Source organism: Podarcis cretensis (genome assembly GCF_951804945.1).
Source record: "Podarcis cretensis genome assembly, chromosome: 14".
Taxonomy (NCBI): Eukaryota; Metazoa; Chordata; class Lepidosauria; order Squamata; family Lacertidae; genus Podarcis; species Podarcis cretensis.
The window spans coordinates 38,322,223-38,346,028 of NC_137183.1; the positions used below are offsets into that span (position 1 = coordinate 38,322,223).

General features: G+C 42.3%; 1 protein-coding gene across 7 annotated transcripts in view; it reads left to right on the forward strand.

Annotated features, from left to right (window-relative positions):
- Nucleotides 1–23,806, forward strand: part of LOC307202410 (ankyrin repeat and fibronectin type-III domain-containing protein 1-like) — a 363,651-nt gene that overhangs the window by 15,038 nt on the left and 324,807 nt on the right. For 5 of the 7 annotated variants that reach the window (XM_079952309.1, XM_079952316.1, XM_079952317.1 and 2 more), the window contains exon 3: nt 5,239–5,315. The exons of the other annotated variants lie outside the window; for them this stretch is intronic. The gene's annotated coding sequence lies outside the window, so the exon portion shown is untranslated. The remainder of the gene's footprint in view (nt 1–5,238; nt 5,316–23,806) is intronic. 7 annotated transcript variants of the gene reach the window in all.

Below are 23,806 nucleotides of genomic sequence, written 5' to 3' on the forward strand. Positions count from 1 at the left end.
CAAATTGATATTATTCTGTTTACAAAAGCCTTAATCTATACTTCAGTTGGTTACATTTAAGACTTATGTTTGCTGTAATAAGGCCATTGTATTCTTCAGGGGTGGCCTGGGATGTTTTGATGCTCTAGCAAAATGCCCTTTCACTGCTGCCCTCCTGACACCCTGACACCTGCAGATCCAGGCCCCCTCATTGCCTCTGCTGTCATGGCTGCACCACTACCAGCTCTGCAGTGTTAGCACTGAGAGCAGGGGTGCTGTGGTGGCAGCAGTTATGGTATGGGTGTGCAGGGCTGGCAGCGGTGCAATGGGGTGGGTGGGTTGGGAATTTGACCTCACCTCATGGAAGTGCCGGCCTTTGTATCTTTAAATGACAGTTAACAGATGTTTACATAAATCTGGTTCACAAAGTGTAGTTCTTAACACGATTTAACTTGTATGCCATTTACCCTTAGTCCATCTTTTACAGTCATTCTTACCACCAGGTGGACTTCAGCTAGTTTCTTTTGAGCCAGATTGCAGGCATTACTCACTGTGCTCAGCTTCAGAAACTCCTTGCTCAATTCTGCTCGCTGCTCAACACCCTTATATAGACTCAGCAGCCTGAGAGTCCTCAACACCACCAAGACTTTCTGCGCAGGCAGGGAGAGCTCAGGGCTGCAAGGCAGGTGGTAGAATCCATAATCTGTCCCAACTATCCAATGCCAGGAACACACACTCTAACCCCCCCTCCACTCCCAACTGGACCAAGAGCCTGGAGAGAGAAAGGGAATTTATATAGACTATAGCAACTCCCCCTCCCTGATCCTCAAGTCTGCCAGGAGTACTCAAGTGGGCACAGCTGGATGAGATCCACTCCGTCCTGTTCAACCATCCAGGTGTCAATGATACAGACCAGAACGGCCTCCTCATCTATATTCAGATCATGAGAGAGTTCTTACTCAGAGCTGATCTGGCATTCAGAAACAGTAGACCTGGGGTCTGGCTGATAGGACAACTGCAATTCCCCAGGTTGGAGGAGGGGCTGGCACATGATGCAGTCACTGACTGCATGTGCCGTATGCCCCTTACCTGGCCCCTCCCACCCATCCATCATAGCATACCTCCCTCTGCCCTAAACCACTGTGATTGCTCACTACTCCTCGCTTCTCAGGCACATCCTATGCACCTTTATTTAAAAAGGAAAAAACCTCCAAATTTTAACACCCACATGTTAAAGCCATTTAAGAACAATTTAAAACATTTTAAACAGTTGGGGTATTCAAAACAGTAGCAGAGCCCCCATCCGAAAGCCCTAGGCAATACCCCAACCCAAGAGATTGTTCCAGCTTGTTCTGCAGCAGCCTTTTTGTAGCTGGAGTGAGTTCTCTAGCACTCACAGCAAGATGTAGCATAGCAAAGACTTGGTTGGGGGGGTCACACCAGCTATCTAGCCTAATTGTCACAGGATGGCTGATATGATTATTATTTGGGGGTATTGGGGTATGCTTTTATGTTTTTGCTCTGGGTGCTCATGACTGACAGCTGAAGGCTGTGGTCCAGTGAAGGAAGGCCCACAAAGGCAGGGAAAAGGCATAGTACCAGGGTTTGCAAGTGTGCCTTAAGGCAGTAATGTGAATGCAGACCCACACAATAAATGTCTTTCCTTCACTATCCCTCAGCTTACATGTGCTTTTACGGTTTGATGTTTCTGTACACCCTCAAATTAATGGCTCATGGTTTGCCATGTCAACTGCTGTATAGGTGAAGGAGATGAATGTAGTTGGAGTGCAATTACGAGCCTGTGGCCATCTGGTTTAAGTTCCTGGAGCATAATCTGCCTGAAACAAACTGTACACAGTGTTAAAACATTCTGACAGAAGTCTAACCTTTAGCACCTGCACTATGTATTCTAAGTATGGGTGTTAAAATTTCTAGCTAGCACCCTTGGCTTTTTTCCTGTAATAATGCTGTGGAGGATTGCTTTTATCTTCAGTGAAACAACACTTTTCTTCTTGCTATTGAACTATATATATCTATCTATAGTGGATAATAGTTTAACATTTATGTGAAAGACTTAGTTGTCCAATTCTAGTGTACATTCTTTTGTGAGGTACAGGATGCTGGCTGAAGTTTAGATCTTAAAATATTGGATCTCCTGTTTACTGTTAATTCAGAATGCCAAGCTAAATAGTACAGTGTATGGATTTTCCTACATCTGCTGGTTATGTGAAATAAAATTTTGGAAAATGGCTATAAAGATAATAAATATGTAAAATCCATACCTAAACCAAATCGGTCAGCTGGATTTTGTTGGATATTAAACCTCAAAGTATTAATGTACAAATTATTGACTGCAGCTAGAATTATATTTGCAAGATTTTGGAAATTGAATAGCAGAGCTCCCATATACCAGGTAAATAGGAGATGTTATAACTAAAGTTAGTTTCTTAAAACAAAACAAAACAAAACAAAACAAAACAAAACAAAACAATTTGGTGAAACATGAGAGAATCATGGTAGAATATCTGCTGTGATATTAATGCAGCTTGTTTAAACATTTTAAACCTAACATTAAGAGATGCTGCAGTGTAATTAATTTATTTACTGTGTATGAACTGGACCCACTTGATATGGGTGACCTAATGATCCCATTTGTTAATGGTAAACATCCTCTCAGTGTAGATCCTTTTGGAACTAAAATAGCATGGGGTGGGGAGTGCTGGCAGGTTTGAGGAAGCCCCCAAGGTTCCAGAATACAAAAAAATATTAGGAAACCTTCCTAATATATGGGTATGGGGGGATGAGATAATTTGAAATTAGTTGTACCTCGGTTGCCGAACGCCTTGGAACTCGTATGTTTTGGTTCCCGGACGATCAAAAACTGGAAGTGAGTGTTCCGGTTTCTGAACAATTTTCGGAAGCCAAACGTCCACCACGGCTTCCACTTGGCTGCAGCCACAGTAAACACATACAGAGAGTTGTATACAAAATTATTCACAAGTTATATTAATTTATATATAATAGCCCAGGTATACAGATAACGGTAAAGGTAAATGACCCCTGGACAGTTAAGTCCAGTCAAAATGACTGGGGTGTGGCGCTCATCTTGCGTCAGGCCAAGGAAGCCAGTGTTTGTCCACAGACAGTTTTCCAGATAATACAGATAAAAGAAAAAAGGGACACCCAGTCTTAAGGTCTAGGTAGGTGGTCAGACCAAAAAGGCAAATGGCAATTAAGAGGTCTTGAATGTACTTGTTGACTCCACAGAAACATGGAAAGATTTTGCTAAATTTGAGTTTAGATTAGTGTCATAACAATATACAGATTCAAATTCTGTCCTAAGAAACTTAGAGATGGCCATAAGAAAGCACTGAATATTGGGATCAGTGAGTATGGCCTTAGCAACATGCTCTATCTAGACTGCATTTGGGTAGCCCTTAGCAGTTATCAAGCTAGGTTTGCTCAGTGTGGTCATAGTGCAGCAGTCTTGCAGCTGTCCCTAAATATGTCATTTGCTTTGGCTAGTTACATGTAAGACAGCGAAGCATGTGACTGGGATAGTTGCCTTTGAGGTTATAGAGAAGAAAAAACTCAATAGCTATGACCATATGAGCTTGTTTGAGACCTATGGAGCCAGGGAGCTTTGTCCATTACTTAAGATGATCTAATAATTGTAATCATGATTAGGGACTATTGAAGCATGGAAGTGCTACTGACACATGCAGAAGCCTGCTCAGCCCCCACCTTGGTCCTTTTCATGAGAGGCTCTGAAATAACAAGATGTTCCTTAAATTCCTATGAATATTGAGGTTGTTTTACTTGCTGGTTTTCTGCACTTTTTTGCTTTTAGGGTGACTCTAGTTGGCTGCCAAGAATTTTGCACCCTTTTCAAAAGGAAAGCTGAGCTTGAGCATTAGAACTGGCAACCCAATTATTCATGACAAGGAAGCTCATTCTTACATACAAGCTTCGTTTAATGAAAGGTGTCCCCTCTTCCCTTTTCACGGATTTGCTTCACATCAAATGCTTCTCCCCCCTCCCCCATTTCTCTCAGTTCCCTTTATCTGACTGACAGCAGAATTCTAAACATTAGCCTAATATGCTTTCCTGTTTTTATTTTTACATCCTCTGTTTCCAGTGATATGTCGCCTCATCGTTCCCAGAATATATTCCCTTTTGCAGATGCTTCCTGCTCAAGTGTTTGGGGGAAGAGGGGATGTGAGACTGGCAAAATCTGCATAAAGAACTACTGTTCATAGCTATATGATACAATGTTTAGAGCGATGCTGTATAATATGCCTTCCTTATTCCAGTAAAATTAAAATTAATTCTAATTAAGTGCAAGTTAACCTCTGCACCCATTGCTAATGAATGGAATATGCGATTAACTTACCTTGCGGTGATAGAGGTTTTGTAAAATCACTTTGAAGTAAAATGTCACTGCGTATGTATCTTGAATTTTTAATCTGTTTAACTGTTCAGTTCTCAGTGAATTATTTGGAAGCAGCAGTTCTCAGGAATGCTGCCTTGTCTGCAAACAAAGGGTTGTATCCAATGTTAGCCTTACTCACACTAATTTGGGCTCATTAATTTCAGTGGGTCTACTCTAAGTTATCTCTCGAGAGAAACAATCTGACACCATTCTGTGCTCAAACTATGGCTCTTGGACAAGCTTGTAATGAGCCGGTGATGTAACTGCATTTGTAGTTACTGAAGGCTGTTTTCACTACACAACAAGTTTTATACCTGCACTATAGAGTTCAAGGCAATAGTAAATTTCATAGTCCTGTGTGAAGGTACTGAAGCTGCCTGAAAGATCAGCATGTGCTTTGTCAAAGCGTAAAGCAAAATACAGTTCTGATGAAGGCAAGTGCTTTTGTGTGGAAATGCAAATCTTTGAATTTAGTAACAATGCAGTTTTGTGTTTTATTAGCAATAGAACCAGTTGTTTTTTTCTGGGATGTCAGCCATCATTTCTCTCATAGGAGCTGTAAAGCAGAATCCTCTTCTTTCACTCCCCACTTTGTACTGACCACCCATGTCCAACACTTAATAGTTGATGTCTTCATATTTCAGAATAATGAGGAGGTAAGGAATATTTTTTGGAGAAATGGAAGAAAGTGTGAGGATGACTGGGGTTAGATATCTGCCAGAAGAAGACACTGCCTAATCATCAGGGTCAATGAAAACAGATGTTTGCTATCCTTTTCCAAATGTAAACAAAAAAGAACATTAACAGAAAAGCATTTTCCTCCACAGATCTGCGAGGTAGCCTGCTTCTCACCACAGTGGCTGACAAATAGACCCTGATAAAAGAATGGAGATAATCAAGACAGGTATTCTAATGCTTGGGCACAGGTTATGTTTTCATTAACATCCCATTATTTTCTATATGCACACAGCAGAACGGTCAGAAAGTACTTTCCCAGATATGCAGTGTGAGAAAATAGAAGTGAATTCTTCAAAAATACTTATCCTGGTTTGATTGGCATGGGACTGCCCCAACATGTCACTGGCTCAACACATGTGGCAGGCTACACTTTGGACATTGTATTTTCAGCTGAACAGGAAGAGAGTGATCTGAAAGTAGGGGATATTCCTGTTGATATTTAGGATTTCAGCACCTTTTCCCCCTTTGCAGAGCCAAGGGACCTTTTAGGTTGATAGATCCAATGGGTTTCCAGATGAGACTGAGAAATTTCCCAGCTATTATGACAGGCACTTCAGTCAAAGCTCTTGCTGACCTCTGCAACATCTGAATGGTTTAGGCCATGGATAAGATACCCTCTCCCGCTTCATGGAGCCCACTTGGCTCTATGGTATTCTCCAGAGCTTAGTGTGAGAAAACAAGCTGGGAGATGGCTCAAACACCAGCGTAGGAAAACTCAGGTTCAGTGAAATGGAACATTGGTGAGAGCTCATCATTGAGCCTACCTAGTGGCAGTGAACTCCATTGTATCTTTATTGTGCCACCCAGCAGAGCTTTTCTGGGCGGGCCAGGGCCTCTTGCTGTCTGGCCCAAAGGAGGTGGCAGAATTGACGGTAGCTCTCTGTAATTTGTTTGCAAAGCATTTTGAGAATAAAATAACTTGTGCTCACAAGGATCTTGAGTCTGCTTTTACAGCAGACAAATCTGTAGATGAAGCAGATGAAGGGGTGTCAAAAGCACTGTCTGGTCCAGCTGTGCTGAATGAGTTTCAGTTGGTAAGGCATGAGGATGTGGCCAAGGTGCTTGGATCAGTCAAGGTGACCACTTGCACTCTGGACCCTAGACCCTCTTGTTGATAAAAACTAGCAGGCAGGGGATAGCTGCCTGGGCCAGGGATAGGCAGGGGTGTAGCTAAATGCTCTGGCACCCAGAGTGGCGGGGGCAGGGCGAGCCGCCCACGAGGGTGGGGCGAGCCACCCCCGGGGGTACTGCAGTGATGCCACAAGAGTGGGTGGTCCCTGCCTGTTTGAAGGAGGCAGTGGTAAAACTACTCCTCAAGAAACCTTCATGGATTCGGAAAATCTAAGTAATTGCCAGTCAGTTGCCAATTTCCTCTTCATGGGCAAAGTCCTTGAGCCAGTAGTCGCAGATGAGATCCAAGTGATTTTTATTTTGATCACTTCCCTGTGATCTTCAGATGAAAGGCAGTATACAAATAGTAGTAGTGGTAATAATAATTGTCAGGGAACTACCATCGGAGCCAGAGGGAGAGGGAGGGCTCCAGAGGGATTCCAGAGAGCGTCCCAGGAGGGAGAGAAGCAGCCCATCTTCTGGGGAAGGAAATCAGCATAGCACCAGTGGAGAAGGGGGGCAGATGGGGGAATCGGCAAGGTGGCTCCATGACTCCCAGCAACCCAGCCAGGTGTGACGCCGATTTACGCACGAGCAACCCCTAGAACCACTACAATAATGATGATGATGTTCTGTGTTTGTAGGAGAGACTGTATGTAGTGCCTTTGTAACTACTTCTGTAGTTTATTACTAGAAGACGGGGACTGTCTTTGTTATCCTTTTCCAATTTCACCCATATTTATCTTGTATACTTCTCACCAGTTACATCCTTCAATTTGTCTCACTCTCCCTACATCTTCATAGCACACCTTCTATGCACTTGTAAAGTGCTTTAAAACTAAACTCAACCTCCTTTCATACAGAGATCTCTGAATTACCAGTCTACATTTCTCCAAGGTGCTTAACACTCCTATGGCTGCTGGTTATTTTTGCTTCTTTGACTAAATAGCAAGAAGGAACAGTATTTTTTACATAGTTATGTGCCATTAAATGCAATTCTGTATGAATTTGGGGGCAGATCATAAATCTGTTCAGAGATATCTTCTAGGGATGTGTCCTCTGATTTGGGAGCCTTTTTGCAAGCCGCCCAGAGTTGCTGGGGGGACCCAGCCAGATGGGCGGGGTATAAATAAAAAAATATTATTATTATTAAGGAAACTGCTGTAGCCAAAAGTACATTGTTGCCAGTACGTGAATGCCAACCATGAGGGCTGGCATGACAATTGAGATTTTCATCATTTCCAGGACACATCCTCCGATTGCAGGAGTTGCACTTAGGCTGTAAACCTGTGCCTAGGTTGTATGCTTTTAGACTGGGGATTTATGTGGTTGAATGCTTCCCCATACCAAACTGCCTCAATCTTGAAAGCTGACATGCCAGGTGGAAGTCTGCTATTCTCCCTGACGTGCTTGGGTTTTCTATGTGCAAAAAAATTGTATGTGTGTAAGAACATCCATTTTGTGAGCTCCACCAGCAGTCAGAAGTGGTACAACCCAATTCCAAGTGCATTTAAATATTTATAAGCTGCCTTTTAAGTCCACTGAAGTCAGTGAACAAAATATAAACATAAAAACACAATAATGTAGTATTTTAATAAAATATTATGTTAAATAGCTATAATGTTGGCTACCCGTGCTTTAGGCCTTTAAAAGTCAAAACCAGTACTTTCAATTGGGCCCTAAAATGCATCAAAATAATATATGTTTTGTAGATGAAATTATTCTCCTTTAGAGCTGCATAATTCTTCAGTTTGTGTAGAAATTTTGTATTGAAAGATACATTGTTTACATTAACTTGTATGCTGAAATAGAGGAATTTATATGCAGAGTTTGTGGTGTCGTGGTGTTTTATGTGAAACTCAAAATTATGTTGTATTCATAGAATCATAGAATCATAGAGTTGGGAGAGACCACAAGGGCCATCGAGTCCAACCCCCTGCCAAGCAGGAAACACCATCAGAGCACTCCTGACATGTGGTTGTCAAGCCTCTGCTTAAAGACCTCCAAAGAAGGAGACTCCACCACACTCCTTGGCAGCAAATTCCACTGTCGAACTGCTCTTACTGTCAGGAAGTTCTTCCTAATGTTTAGGTGGAATCTTCTTTCTTGTAGTTTGGAACCATTGCTCTGTGTCCGTTTCTCTGGAGCAGCAGAAAACAACCTTTCTCCCTCCTCTATGTGACATCCTTTTATATATTTGAACATGACTATCATATCACCCCTTAACCTCCTCTTCTCCAGGCTAAACATGCCCAGCTCCCTTAGCCGTTCCTCATAAGGCATCGTTTCCAGGCCTTTGACCATTTTGGTTGCCCTCCTCTGGACACGTTCCAGTTTGTCAGTGTCCTTCTTGAACTGTGGTGCCCAGAACTGGACACAGTACTCCAGATGAGGTCTGACCAGAGCAGAATACAGTGGCACTATTACTTCCCTTGATCTAGATGCTATACTCCTATTGATGCAGCCCAGTATTAATACACTCCAGCTGAGGTTTTTAATAGGGAAGTGTTTGTCTTCGCTTGCTGCAATGCTAGCTTTCATAACGGAGAAGAATGTGAACGTGTGCCGCTCCTAGCTCTACTCTGTGCTGTCATGGACTTTTTGCTTGCAGTCTCTTTATTCAAGTGCTAAGCCTCTGTTTATGAGCTTTTGAAAGGATTATAGCTAGAAGTGGCATAATGTTCTTGGCCTGTAGAAGAACATGCTTGGAAACTTTGCATAATTAATCTAAAAGGGAGAGGGCATCCTGCCAGTGATGAGGTGGGAAGTGAATGTTGTCCTTTCTTTCCCTAGGAAGAGTAGGCAAGCAGAGAGTTTTTCTGTTAATTCTTCAGAAGGAAAGCAGTTCAAGCTTCCTTCCTGGAGACGTTTTTCACCTTTCAAAATCACTTTTGTATAGAAGAGTGCATTTGTTGGTATTTGTTAGATACTCCTTCATTAATGCTGAACTTGGTTAAATACTGGTGTTACTAGTTTTAAGGTGGTTAGTGTCCTGGGGTTGAGAATCAAAAGATTTGTCTACAATTGCCACTCAGTTTTGTCTTCAGAAATGCTGTGGGAAAGAAAATGAAACTCTTCAAACCAGTATTGGTTGCATTGCCAGTATTTTGGGGAGACAGCCAAGTGTTGTGGTGCAGGCTGCCAGACCTGGCATGAAAGCTCATGATTGACTGTGTATCTCTAACTGAATGCAAAGAAAGCATGAGTGCAAAATGCTCGGGAATTTTTGTTACTTGGAATAAGCTTGCAATCTTATCCAAAGGCAAGCTTTTGAGCTAAAAACACATTTGATAGCATTTCTGCTCAATTGGACAACATCTTTATTATGGCCAATCAACATGTCACAAAATAGTGAGCAAGCTTCTGAGATTTCCAGGACTCTATTAGGTTTGATGATTAGTTCTAATAAAGGCATTGCCTTTCTGTGGATTTTGGAGTTTTTCCTATGACCAACACAGCTACCTTTATGTTAGCTAAATTGTTCATTTAAATTTTTAACACTTCTGTTCTCAAATATATTGAGAGCAGGAAATTCTTCTATTGAGGTATTTGAGAACAATTGTAGTCTATGTTGCTATGTTTTTGGCACCTGGTGAAGACCCTGTTATTTCCCAGGTCCTTCAATCTTAACTGGTCAGTGTTTTCAGATCTTTTGTACAAGTTCAACCTTAGAGTTTCAAAATTAGAACTAACAGAAATGAAACAATGAAATGAAACAGGGAAAGAAATGATTCTTTCCCTGGGGAAAGAATCCCCAGGGTCATCTAGTCCAACCCCCTGCAATGCAGAAAACTCAACACAGAATTCATTCAGAATAAAACCATACTGCACCTTGCTTAGCTTAGAAAATGTGCTAGCAGTTTTATTGCCACACCACTAAGGTTCCTGTGTTCTCCTGTAGGTTTTTGAAATATCCATAGAATCATATGGCTGCAGTGGGTTATGACTTTCGTGCGTTCAAACTATTGTTGTAACTGAAAGCTGATTGCATTCTTTAGCTCGTTGAGGGAAGGAGGGAGATCCAGCTCTTCCAAAACAGGCAGAGTCAATTGCTGTACCAGAGACCATGTTTTCCTGCGAGTGCAGTTCTTGATAGTGCTCTGTCCATTATTTCATCTGCTTGCTGCAGTCTGATGATCTCTCCAGACAAGGTTTTCAGCAGTCCAGTTTTCCAGACTGTTCGTCCAAAGACTGTCTTCATGCCTTTGTACATTTTGTGAGTGCTGCCACTATCAGCAGTGAGTTGAATACTCTGACACAGCTTTAGCCAGTAGTCATTGGCACATCGTCTGGCAATCCACTAGGCATCACTCTTTGCCTTTCTCAGTGCAGCAGGCATCTTCTAGCACTTATTGATATTCAAGTTGATGGCTATCCTTCACTCCTGTGAGAGCTAGTTCCATATGCAGTGGTACCTCAGTTTAAGAACAGTCCTGTTTGTGAACAATTCGGTTTACAAACTCTGCAAAACCGGAAGTAGTGTCCTGGTTTGCGAACTTTACCTTAGTCTAAGAATGGAATCAGAACGGTAGAAGGGCACTGGTGGTGGGAGGCCTCATTAGGGAATGCACACCTCGGTTTAAGAACAGTTTCGGTTCAAGAATGGACTTCCGGAATGGATTAAGTTCGTAAACTGAGGTACCGCTGTAACTATGTGCTGATTGAAGAAGTACTTTCTTTACTCTGTCCTGAATCTTCCAACATTCTGCTTTGTTTGATTTCTGTTAGTTCTGATGTTATGAGAAAGGGAGAAAAACTTTTCTTTATGTACTTTTCCAATTCTTATCATGCCACCTCTTGCTCGCCTTTTCTCTAAACCAGTGGTTTTCAACCAGTGTGCCGTGGCACCCTGGAGTGCCTTGAATGTTGGTTAGGGGTGCCACAGGCAACAACACTGATCTCTGTCCCTGTTTTCTTCCCTCCCTCCTCTGATGCATTTCCCAATGGCTTGCACAGCTGTTTGTTACAGCAGCCCTGGCTACAAACTCCCCAGGTGAATGGTGCCTCTGGGGTTGGCCAGGGGGTGCTTCCCAGGTTGCGGTGGGGCAGTGTGAGAGGAGCTGTGGGGCAGGGAGGGGATGCAGCTCTCTTTGGGGGGGGGGTGCAGCTCAGAGACCATGGGTGGCAACAGCAGCAGCCCAGAGGACTCCTAAGGAGAGGGGAGAGGAGAGGAGGCTGAGGGAACACTCCACAAGGGAGGGTGTGATTGCTGCCAAATCAGCAGTCAAGGGGTGATACAGCTGGGCTCCTGAGCCCCACAGAGGTGTCACAGAGAGAATGTAGTTGGTCAAGAAAGCTGTGGACCCAAAAAGGTTGAAAAACTGCTCTAAACTATCAGGTCCAAGCTGCTGCAACTTTTCCTCATAGGGGAGTTGCTTCAACATCTTAATCACTCCTTTCTGAACCATGCATCTCCCTCTTTCCTTGTATCCATTGGTACTGTGCCCTTAGGCAAAGTCACAACAAAGAAGATCATGTTGTCTGCTGGGCAATATATCACATTGCTTTCTGCTTGTGGAGCTTTGCCTACTATGAGGGTTGTGTTAATCAGATGTTTAACTGGCTTCAGGCAAAGGAAATTAACAATATTTCATAGAATTGTAGAGTTGGAAGAGACCCTGAAAATCATCTAATCCAACCCTCTATAATGCAGGAATATGCCTCTGTCCTTTATGGGGATTGAACCTGCAACCTTGGTATTATCATCAGCACATTAACCAGATGAGCTAAACTCACCAAGGCCTTTTTCAGTATTCAATTTGTTGTAGGTAGTGGGACCTAGTATTATTTCTTTGGCACAGAGAACATTATCATGCTGGTTTAGATCCTAGTTATATCCTTATGCCTTCTGTGCATTTATTTGATTTATTTTAGTACTTATTTTCTGTCTGCATTCCAGCTGCTGTCTCCTTTTTCTTTAGCAGATTCTGTAAAATATTTCTCTGTTGTAAATAGGAGAAATTGCCAATTGGTACTTCTTATATTTACTACTGCTATTAGAAACAAGAAATGCAAACAGATGTGATTTTCTTGATATAGGATTGCTTTGGGTAAGATCCCTTTGATCAAATCTCTGATCCTAGGAAGAGACTTCTAGGTTGCAGGCAAATTTACAAGAGGTATTGTATTAAAAATTTCCTTGTACAGCAGCACAAATAAATAGAAAACAAGGGCAGAGAGCAAGCATCATGCTATGAGAAGAAATTGCATCTTTGATTTGCAGGCTCCCCCCTTGCACTCCTCAGGAAACTCAGGCTTTGCTTGCTGACACATTTGTAGACAAAGAGTTTCTTGATGCTTTTCTCTTTATAATCCTTTGCCCGTGGGCAACTGAACTAATACTCGCTGACATGCTGGAAGGCTTTTTCTCCATGTTGGTAGAATACAGAAGTTCCTGACTGTTCATGATGGTAAATGTCTTTGCATGTCTTCTCCTCTCCTTCCCACCTCCCTGAATTCATTTTTGAGCCAGGCAATTACAGTGGTACCTTGGGTTAAGAACCTAATTCGTTCTGGAGATCCGTTCTTAACCTGAAACTGTTCTTAACCTGAAGCACCACTTTAGCTAATGGGGCCTCCCACTGCCGCCGTGCCGCCACGGCACGATTTCTGTTCTCATCCTGAAGCAAAGTTCTTAACCCGAGGTACTATTTCTGGGTTAGCGGAGTCTGTAACCTGGAGAGTCTGTAACCTGAAGTGTCTGTAACCCGAGGTACCACTGTAATTGTATTTTGTATGTACAACCTGTGCAACAGGTAATTTTCTGTATTTTTATTGAGGAAAAATGTGAACCAACAATTTGTGGGCAACATAAAATCAGATGTTTATTGAAAGGCAATAAATGATAATGACCATTAGAGAAGCCCTTTTCGTGAAGTCCCTTTTAATTTCTTATTGCAGATAGGATGGATAAAAATGATATTAAAATTGTGATTTTTAAAAATAAGAAGCAGCAAATACAAAATTTCCTTCAAATGTTAATGTTGTTAAATCTGGATATAAGCATGCTAGACTCTACAGTTCATTTCTAAACTGACCAATGGAGAGTTCATTGCTAAACTATGGGGAAGTGTCATCAATTAGTGGTAGATCATTCATCTTTCATGCGGAGGATCCCTGTCCCAATATCTGGAATCTCCAGATAGAACTGTGAGAGATTCCATGTCTGAAATCCTGAAGACCCTGCTGGAAATTCCTTCTCCTCTCTTTATACTTCCCTCTTGAGTGACAAAATAAAAATTTGTCTTGGATCTGTCCTCTGCAAACAAAGGAGGAAGCATGGCTGCTTTTGTCTTCTTTAGATTACTAACTTTAGGTTAGTACCCAAGTTATGTACTACTTGTAATAAGCAATTTTTTTATTTTCTTACTTTACAAATATCTCTTTGTGATTGCAACAGGTAAAGTCCACTCTCTAGCCACACTTTGTGCACGCTGTGTACCAATCGTCCCAATAGAACCGCCACCAGTCAGCATAGACTGTACTGAACTAAATGTACCAAAAAGGCATAACTTTGTATAATGCAGCTTCTTGTATTCCTCATGCCTCTACCAGACATATTGAGTTAAAGGAGACTTTTTAAATGTAAATTAAGAACAAGCTGAATCACTTATCACATATGAATATTTGCAGTCTATCTAGGAGGGGCCAAGGCCCCCCCCCCAATTTCAAGGAGAGGGCCGGGCCCCCTCAATATTCCACGACCATGATGGACCTACCTGAGGCTGTGGTGGGCCTCATGGGGCCTACCCACAGTCACAACAGACCTTGTTGGGCCTCCTCCGACCATGAGACATCACACACACATGCCCCCCCCCTTTTCGCAGAACCTGGTGCCTGTGAGTCTACCTATTGGAGATATATTCACTTTCACTTAATGAAAACCAAACAGCCCTAGTCTGCCTGGTAACCATCAGACCATACTTTTAACAATTAGCCATGGGCATTTCATTATTATTTTGTGAGGATGGAACTGGGTCAGCAGAGAATAAAGCAGAAAAGAAGCAACCCTGGAAAAAAGGAAAGACTAGAATTGCCTATACTTGAGCTACAACAGATTGAGGTTGAATTCTGACAATACAGAAGGTACTGTTCTTGGGTGACAGGGGGCAGGTGGGTGTGAGGGTCTCCCTGAAAGACCAGGTGCACAGTCTGGGAGTCATTTGACTCACAGCTGTCCATGGAGGCACAGGTCAGTTCATTGTTCAGGGCAGCTGTCTACCAGCTCCATCTGGTACACAGACTGAGACCCTATCTGCCCACCTACTGTTTTACCAGTGATGCATGCCCTGCTTATCTCCTGCTTCGACTACTGCAATGTGCTCTATGTGGGGCTACCTTTGAAGGTGACCCCGAAGCTACAACTAATCCAGAATGTGGCAGCTAGACTGGTTACTGGGAGTAGCCACTGGGACCATATAAAGGATCTTGCTGGACTATGACTACTATCATTCCTAATCATTAACCATTCTTAATCATTTGGTCCAATAATATCTGGAGGGCCACAGGTTCCCCTTTTCTGGCTGAGGCAGATGCTGCAACAGTTCTGACCAGTCAGCCCACCTACACGAGGGTAAGGCAGGTCAGTGATTGCAGTACCAAAGATGGCTCTGAGTGAGCAACTTGCTCTTGATGGATGCTGGAGGTGTAGTGAGGCCTTGTAAATATCTTCCTCTAATCTACCTTTCCCAAGTTTAACAAGCAAACTCAGTCTACATTTGGATGCAATGTTAAGTTAGAATAGGACTCTAGCAATTCCATATTCCCATTAAATTATAGTTTATTTTAACTATTGTTTAAAGTGATGTGCAAACAAGTCCACTTTTTGGGGTTGACTTATACAAGACGTTGGATGCACATCAGCTTGCGTTTATATTACTTACAAACAGTAATACATTTTTGGTAACTAGACCAATACTTAACCTTGCATTTGAATAAGGAGAGGTTTACTCTCTCTCCCCCCCTTTTATGTATAAATGTAAATTTCCATTGCTTTATTAACTCCCCCCCCCCCCAGCTTGATCTTTTCTACTCCTGGCAGCAGTGACTGCACAGAGGTGCCCAAGATGCAGATTTATGACTTAGCTCTTTTCTCTTCTCACCCTCCTATCTCTCCTTGTGAGAGTGAGTGATTTGGTAGAAAAGCCTCATTCATTTTTCATGCTCAATGAGCAGTACAGCAGCTGACTGTGTTGGCAGTATTCTTGATTTAAATTTATAAAGACAGCCATCTGTAAAAGGTGAATTGGGCCAAACTAGATGTCCAAGCTAGATGTAATATTAATTGCATGAATGCAGTTAATATGCATGGTTTTAAAAGTACATAGCAGTTAGAGGCACCAGTGGGGCCTTCCCTTGGATTGCAATATTAGCTTTCAAGAGAACTTGGGCTATAGTAGGGAGAGAGTTAAACTTCCCCTCCTCAGCTACAAAGGTTGTGAGGCTGCTCAGGCTTCTCACAGCTGCTGATTATGTAATCAAAATGCATACATTATTTGCAGTAATGTGGTGACAATTGCTTATGGTTTGCTCCCAGCTTGGAAGAGGGCCAATAAACTAAGTTTAAGTCCTGAAAAGGAGGAGACCTCGTGGGTGAGAGGTTTCCATGTCCAGGAGATAGGTCAGTTACCAATTCTGTGTGTGTGTGTATGTATATATATATATATATATATATATATATATAATTATGGTTAGAGCAGTGTTAGAAACTGAGATATGAAAGCTAGGAGCTAAATGGCAGCTTAAACCTAGGTTATGGGCACAACAACGGAATGTCTAGGTGTGCCTTTTATAACAAGAATGCATGACTTCCGGGTCGGCGCCATCGCCAAATGGCGGACTCCCTCCGAGCTCCGGAGGGAGCCTGCTGGGTAGGGGTTGGGTCCTGCCGCGCCGGCGACGCGGGGACCCTCAAAAACCATGGGCGGTGATGCCCATGGACTTGGTGACTCGGCGGGCACCGTTTGCGCCCCCGACCCGCGAAGGAGCCTTTTTAAAGGCTGCGGAGCAGGTGACGGGGGGGGTGTGGTGCTATGAGCCCACTGCTTCCCCTGCCCAGCAAAGCCGCATGCCATTCGGTGGAGAGCAACGACTTCTTCTTTGGAAAATTTTGGATTTGGATTAAAAAGAACAACCCGTGAGTAAATTTATCGGACTTAAAAGGAAAAATTTGACTTACGAATTTGGAGCGAGCGGGGGAGGTGCAAAAAGGAAGTCCGCCCCCCCTGTTGTAGATGTCTTAACGCAAGGATTTGACAACTAAGATCGAGAGATTAACTTGTTTATTTGAAAAAATTTAATTTCACGAAGGGAAATTACAATAATTGTGCTGGAGGAGAAGATTGGTTTGTGAGAACTAAAATGTAACTCCCCCGGGAACCGGGAGCGATCCGTCATGAGAGACTGGCGAAGAGACACAGAAACTTTGACAGCTGTCAAAGTAGCTGTCAAAGCAGGAAAATAAAAGAGAACTTTGTTACGATGGCTTTGCTGGTTAGATTTGTTACAATTTGGACATAAATTATTGGAAATAAAGGCAACAAGTTATTTGACTTTTGGGTCTGATCTGGAAAGAAATTAAGTTACCATATTCCCTCTAGAGGGAGGTTGGGACATTGCAACAGTAGCAGCAAGTGGAAAAATACTATGAAATTGAGCAGGATTTGTTATCTCTTGGGAAAGCTGCAAAAACGAAGCATTATTTTGTCTACAGAGGTTTCTACACTAAAGGAGACAATGGATTTATCTATTGAAGAAAGGAAGGGACTTGACGTAAGTTTATGTTCCTGAATAAATAAAGCCTCTGTGGAGAACAAGAAGTTTCTGAATTAGAAGGTTCTTGCAGCAGAACAGGAAAAGAAACCTGAGGAATAAGAGCTGGACTAAACTCGAAGTTGGAACATTTGGGACATCCAGACTTTAAAAGGATCAAGAAACAGAATTTGAGTTATACTCTTAAACATAGAGGTCTGGATGGAAGAAGAATGATCTTTTCTGAGAGTTTCTCCGAGATTGGACTTTCAGAAACCAAAAGCTATCAAAAGACGGCAAAGTGGAACTGAGACATGGACGTGGGTTCTCCAGTTTGGCAGTAGATAGATGGATGAACTTTGGGGATCGGAACCGGGAAAAGGGGGAGGGGGATTTGGAATCCAAAGGCTGTAAAATTACATATTTTTTCTTTCTTTTTTTTCTCTCTTATTTTTTCTTGCTCTATGAAAATAGGGGAATTCGTGGAAGGGAACTGGGGTCGAGCTTAGGGAAGCATAAAAACTATAAGGAGAAATGGTTAAATAAGATAAATTAATTTTGAATAAATGGGTTATTTATAATTATAATAAGGTTTTAAAATTTGGGGTAAGAATTTGTGGAACTAATTTTATGGAATGGGAATACAAGAGGGGGAGGGGGGGAAGTCCGGGAAAGATGTCAACGAAATTAAGTGTAAACTTTATTCTTTTCTTTTTTTTTCTTTCCTTTTTTATTCTGGAAATTTTAATAAATATTATTTAAAAAAAAAATATATAACAAGAATACAAATCTGGGGGCAAATCTGAGAAGAAACAAGGGGAACAGGACTTCTAGCCGATTGCCACACTTTTAGGATCCCAGAGAAGCCAGTGAATCCACATATCACTGTCCCAGGATTGGAGATGGCCAGCCAGGAACAGGGTTGAGACCTTCTCTTATCTCCTGCAGGAACACAGGAGCAGAGGAGCTGTCAAGCCAGGCAGAAACTTCAGAACTGCCTCCTACATGTCTGTGGGGCTGCTTGAGAGAATGAGGAAGCACAAGAAAACACCTGTCTGGATTAGGCCTTGGCTGAAAGGAAAGGGGTAGAGCTTATCCAACTCCTACATAAACTCTCAGTCTGAGCTGCTTTGTTGATGAAGCAACAGTTCGGTGCTCTACCTTTCCTGACCTAGGGAATGGACAGCACCTGTTCTGGGAACACTAGGGTACAGATATCATCTGTTCTAGCCTTTTTGAAGAGCTAATATTTGCCTCTTAATCGCTTTCATAATTAAAACTCTTGCACTGGTAATTGCATTGTGAGGATCTGGCTAGGGAATCTAATGAATCAAAGGTGTCTGACAGTTTAAATTCTCCTGGATAATTAGTCCCAACACTTGATTCATTCAAGTTCTATCATTTAAAAAAATCTACAACCCCATTGCCTCCAGAGGATGTGTTTAGAAAAATATTGCAATTCTGTAAAATATCAAGATGTGATATATGGACACTGAAACATTTACTAAAACTATAGCAGTATAGTTTCAAAAAACCCCACAAAGTGTGTTCTTTTCAGCTGAAGTTAGGAGACGTGGATGGCCCTGTGGTCTAAACCATTGAGCCTCTTGGGCTTGCCGATCAGAAGGTCGGCGGTTCGAATCCCTGTGACACGGTGAGCTCCCATTGCTCTGTCCCAGCTCCTGCCAATCTAGCAGTTCAAAAGCATGTTAGTGCAAGTAGATAAATAGGTACCATTGCAGTGGGAAGGTAAACAGCGTTTCCGTGTGCTCTGGCTTCCGTCACGGTGTTCCGTTGTGCCGGAAGCAGTTTAGTTATGCTGGCCACATGACCCGGAAAGCTGTCTGTGGACAAACGCTGGCTCCCTTGGCCTGAAAGTGAGATGAGCGCCACAACCCCATAGTCGCCTTTGACTGGATTTAACCATCCAGGGGTCCTTTACCTTTACCTAGTAGATATTCAAAAGCCTGACCATTATTTCATGCACATCTCTTGTTTCCTTGGTTAGCTGAGGAACTTTTGCTCCTGTTTGTTTCTTATATCCATGTATACAATAGGGAAAATATTCTCTTAAGTGAAGCTCAATGTCCGATGAACGGCAATGCATTTTGTGAAATCCCTTATTTTAATAAAAGATTTGGGGATTCTTGAGGTTCCTCCAGAGAGTGCTAAAGGGTGCTTGCTCTATTCAAGGTTATGATATGCCTTTCTTGACAAACATATTTTTTCACTGTGTGTCCAATACAAAACAAATGCCAATTCTTCCATTGAGTTTTGACACAGCCACCATCCCAGCATCACACACCCTTGTAATCACTCTCATTGCTTCCATTCTTTTCAACTTGTATTTTACTGTGCCTATCAATGGTAAGAGTACATGCTTAGGTATAGTTATAGCATATGGAACCACATCTGCTTTCAGATGTATTTTATATTGACTTGATATTTTGCCAAGAGCCCTGACAACAGAAGGGTACATTGTTTATTAATGTTGTAGGATTAAAATGATAATTAGATTATTCTTGTACTAGCCCATAGGGCTCTAGTTGGGAGATATTAGTTGCTTCAGATGATTTATCCTTTTGAACTGGGAGTGTTGAGTCATTGAGGGGTTGTCAGATCTTGAGGGGAAGAGGTTAAAAGTTGGAGTTGAACAAGCCTGGGGAGGGTCCTATCCAAGAGGGGGGAAGTAAATCAGGACCCCAATTGTTTGAGCCTGGGGAGGAGACCAGCAGTGAAGAGGGCAGAGAGCTGGATTCAAGGGAAGGACCAAACTTGTTGGCAGTGTTCTGCTGCTGTGGCATCAGACTCCCCATGTCACATACCTCCTGCTGTGGAGCTGTCCCCAGTGGCTCTGTCACTGAGGAGCCTCTTCGTTTTAGGGAAGCAACTAAAAGTAAATTGGATGTTGGGTTGATACTGACACCACCTCCATCTCCAAGCACATGAAGAAAGTACTCACAAATTCCACCCACTTGAAGGAGTGCCCATTTGAGTGCCTAGTGCTGGAACCTATTCCTTGCCCTATGTACCAGTCTGATTTACATATTAAAAGTTCTTGGCAGAAACTGGACTGGGTGTTTAAGTTCATCATCTGGCAATGGGGGTCAGGAGATGGAGGGATGTTACCAAACAACACTGCACAGGATATTAGGACCTGGTTGCTTTGTGTCTGTCACTCCCACCAGCAGAAACATGACACCTGCAAATTGAAAAGGATGTCCTGGCAGTGGTGTGAACAGGTGAATGTGTAATTACATATCTTTTTGACTTGACATTCATTCTGTAAAGAGAACACAACCTCCTTATATCCCTTCTAAGAGGGAAACTACAGGGTAAGCTACCTTCAAGAGTCCGATGATTTTTGTCTCCGGATCACAAAATTCACTTTCAATACATCCATGAAAAAGAATCAATGTAGTAGATACTGTGTCATGAGTATCAATACAGAGACTATTATTTTAGAATCATAGAATCATAGAGTTGGAAGAGACCACAAGGGCCATCGAGTCCAATCCCCTGCCAAGCAGGAAACACCATCAGAGCACTCCTGACATGTGGTTGTCAAGCCTCTGCTTAAAGACCTCCAAAGAAGGAGACTCCACCACACTCCTTGGCAGCAAATTCCACTGTCGAACTGCTCTTACTGTCAGGAAGTTCTTCCTAATGTTTGGGTGGAATCTTCTTTCTTGTAGTTTGGAACCATTGCTCCGTGTCTGCTTCTCTGGAGCAGCAGAAAACAACCTTTCTCCCTCCTCTATGTGACATCCTTTTATATATTTGAACATGGCTATCATATCACCCCTTAACCTCCTCTTCTCCAGGCTAAACATGCCCAGCTCCCTTAGCCGTTCTTCATAAGGCATCGTTTCCAGGCCTTTGACCATTTTGGTTGCCCTCCTCTGGACACGTTCCAGTTTGTCAGTGTCCTTCTTGAACTGTGGTGCCCAGAACTGGACACAGTACTCCAGGTGAGGTCTGACCAGAGCAGAATACACTATTACTTCCCTTGATCTAGATGCTATACTCCTATTGATGCAGCCCAGAATTGCATTGGCTTTTTTAGCTGCCGCGTCACAAATTAGATGAAGTATTTCAAGAACAAGAAGCTACTGTCTCTGTAGATTTCATTGTTGATGAGATACCAATATCTATCTCTACAGATGAGGGTTTTAGAAACACGGGAGGCTGTTCTTATGTATGACAAAGTAAAAAGAAAGAAAGGTGGTATTGGTGGTCACCAGAAAAACTCCAACTTCAAACTAGATAAATATTAACAAGTGAAATTGTCTTCATATAGTCAATAATTCATATAGTCAAGCCTGAATAGTTATTCCAACAGCCCTATGGCAGCATGTTACAGAAAATATTCACTAATCTCAACAGGGCACTGCAAAATGTCTCAAGCCCCAAGCTCATAAGACAGTTTAGTAGTCATCTATGAATGAAAGCCCTGAACCCACACAGAATTACTAGACCATCAGTAGTAAATGCTAGTAGTTGGTCTACTTGCCTGAAAAGACTTCCTATTTTTGATGTTTTTGAGTATTATCTCCCTGAGAATATTCCCGCAGAAAGAGTGATTGCTGTGCTACCATGGCATTACTTTGTACTTTTGAGGACAAATAATAGTTCACAATTTAAAATTATGCCTCTGGCAATCCTTTAATACAAAACATCCAAGCACAAATGCCCTAGCTCTATCTCTAAAGCAAGAAGTTTGTATTCCAGATATGGATGCTCAAGGAACTGTCTGGTAGTGTAGTGAATCCTCACTCATGTAGTGGGGACAATGAAGAGACTTTTCCAGTTGTATTTGACTCCTCCATCACATTACTGATGCTCATTATACTAATCAGGTTGTGCTTCAATTCCACTAGAAAAGATAGATTTGTAAAATGCACAGTTATTAAAGATTTTATTCTTAAGGAGCGTAGAGAGTTAAGCAAAATTTATACAATTCCCATTATAGGTTTGAGCCCTTTCTAGATAAAATTAGATATATCTGTCCTGCTGGGTGATATCAGGAAGTGACAACTTTGTGTGGAATTATGCTATTTGTAAAAAAGCAGTTGAACAAGTCAGCAGTACTCTGTTCCGTTCACTTTATTTTCCTTTATTTTCCTTTTCTTTCTTTTTCTCCCTTCTTTGTGCCCCCCATAAGACGATTAGGTTTTAAAAATACCTTCCACTAGCAACAGTGCTGTCTCAGAAACCTTAAAATATCTCGGGATTGTAGCTTCGTTAGCAATGATTAATTGAGTGTTTGTTAATTGTTAGGAACATAGTCCTTTTCTTTCCTGAATGTTTGTACCACTTGTCTCTCAAATTTTTGTGCTGAACTCCCACGCTGCTATGATGGTGTTGAAAACAATGATTCAGAAAGTTCTCTACTGCTCTGCTTACTAGCAATGAAGCTGCATGTCTGTGACTACATTACATGCTCAGTTTAATTTCCTTGGACCCTTTTAATGTTGTTATTCTAACATAGCATAATAGCAAGGACATCAGCTGCCATTTCAAACAATACAGAAGGCAAGGGGCAACCCTGTCCTGTTCCTCCTTAATAGTGAGTGTCAATGGTCTTTATTCCTCTCTTATATTGTTGAGTGCCCTCTCCTCACTCAGAAAACTGGAGTGGAACATCCATTGAAACAAAAAATAAATAAATGGTGTATGGTCTGAAACAGTAATAAGTTCTGTGCCCTCATCTCATACCCTCCTCCACAAAGAATTAGACAAAAGGAGATGCTTGATATGGGAGTAAGAGTGATGGACCTTTGGGAAAAATTGTAATATCATTTATTGTGTGGTGTAGTACTCTCCATGAGAGTTTGCCATCACCAGACCCTTCATATCCTACAGAACCGCTCCTGTCCATGACTCAATTGTTACAAACATTCAAATCTCTGCCTATGATGATGGTACCAATGACAGAAGAGTGCAGTAATGGTAAAATATTTGTCAAAAAATTGATTTGTCAGTTTGGAGAGTAAGCTGAACATAAAGTCAGATGCTCACCCAGTAATGTCCCATTCACGCCCAAATACATCCGGTTGGTGTTAACTTTCTAAAGCCCTAAATAGCTTCACCCCTGTATCCCTGAAGAAGTGTCACCACCCCCATTGTTCAGCCCAGACACTTAGATCTAGCTCTGAGGGCCTTCTGGTGGTTCCCTCACTTTGAGAAGTGAGGTTACAGGGAACCAGACAGACGGCCGCCTTGGTATTCGTGCCCACCCTGTGGAATGCCCTTTCATCAGATGTCAAAGAAAGAAACCACTATCTGGCTTTTTAAAGACATTTGAAGGCAGTCATGTATAGGGAAGTTTTTAATGTTTGATGTTTTAGGTAAAGGTAAAGGGACCCTGGACCATTAAGTCCAGTCACGGACGACTCTGGGATTGCAGCGCTCATCTCGCTTTACTGGCCGAGGGAGCCGGCATTTGTCCACAGACAACTTTCGGGACATGTGGCCAGCATGAATACGCCGCTTCTGGCGAACCAGAGCAGCGCACGGAAACACCATTTACCTTCTTGCCGGAGCGGTACCTATTTATCTACTTGCACTTTGACGTGCTTTCGAACTGCTAGGTTGGCAGGAGATTTGATGTTTTGCTGTGGCTTTATAATATGTTGGAAGCCTCCTGCGCAGACATGAACAATCAACCACCCACTTTAAACAATTTTCCTCAAAAAGATTTCTGTTGGTGGGTCTATTGCAGCATAACAATGCCCAGCCTTTGACTCTGCCCTTGCCCTCTTTACCACAGTTCCTAGATCTTTTACAGCAAGAGAT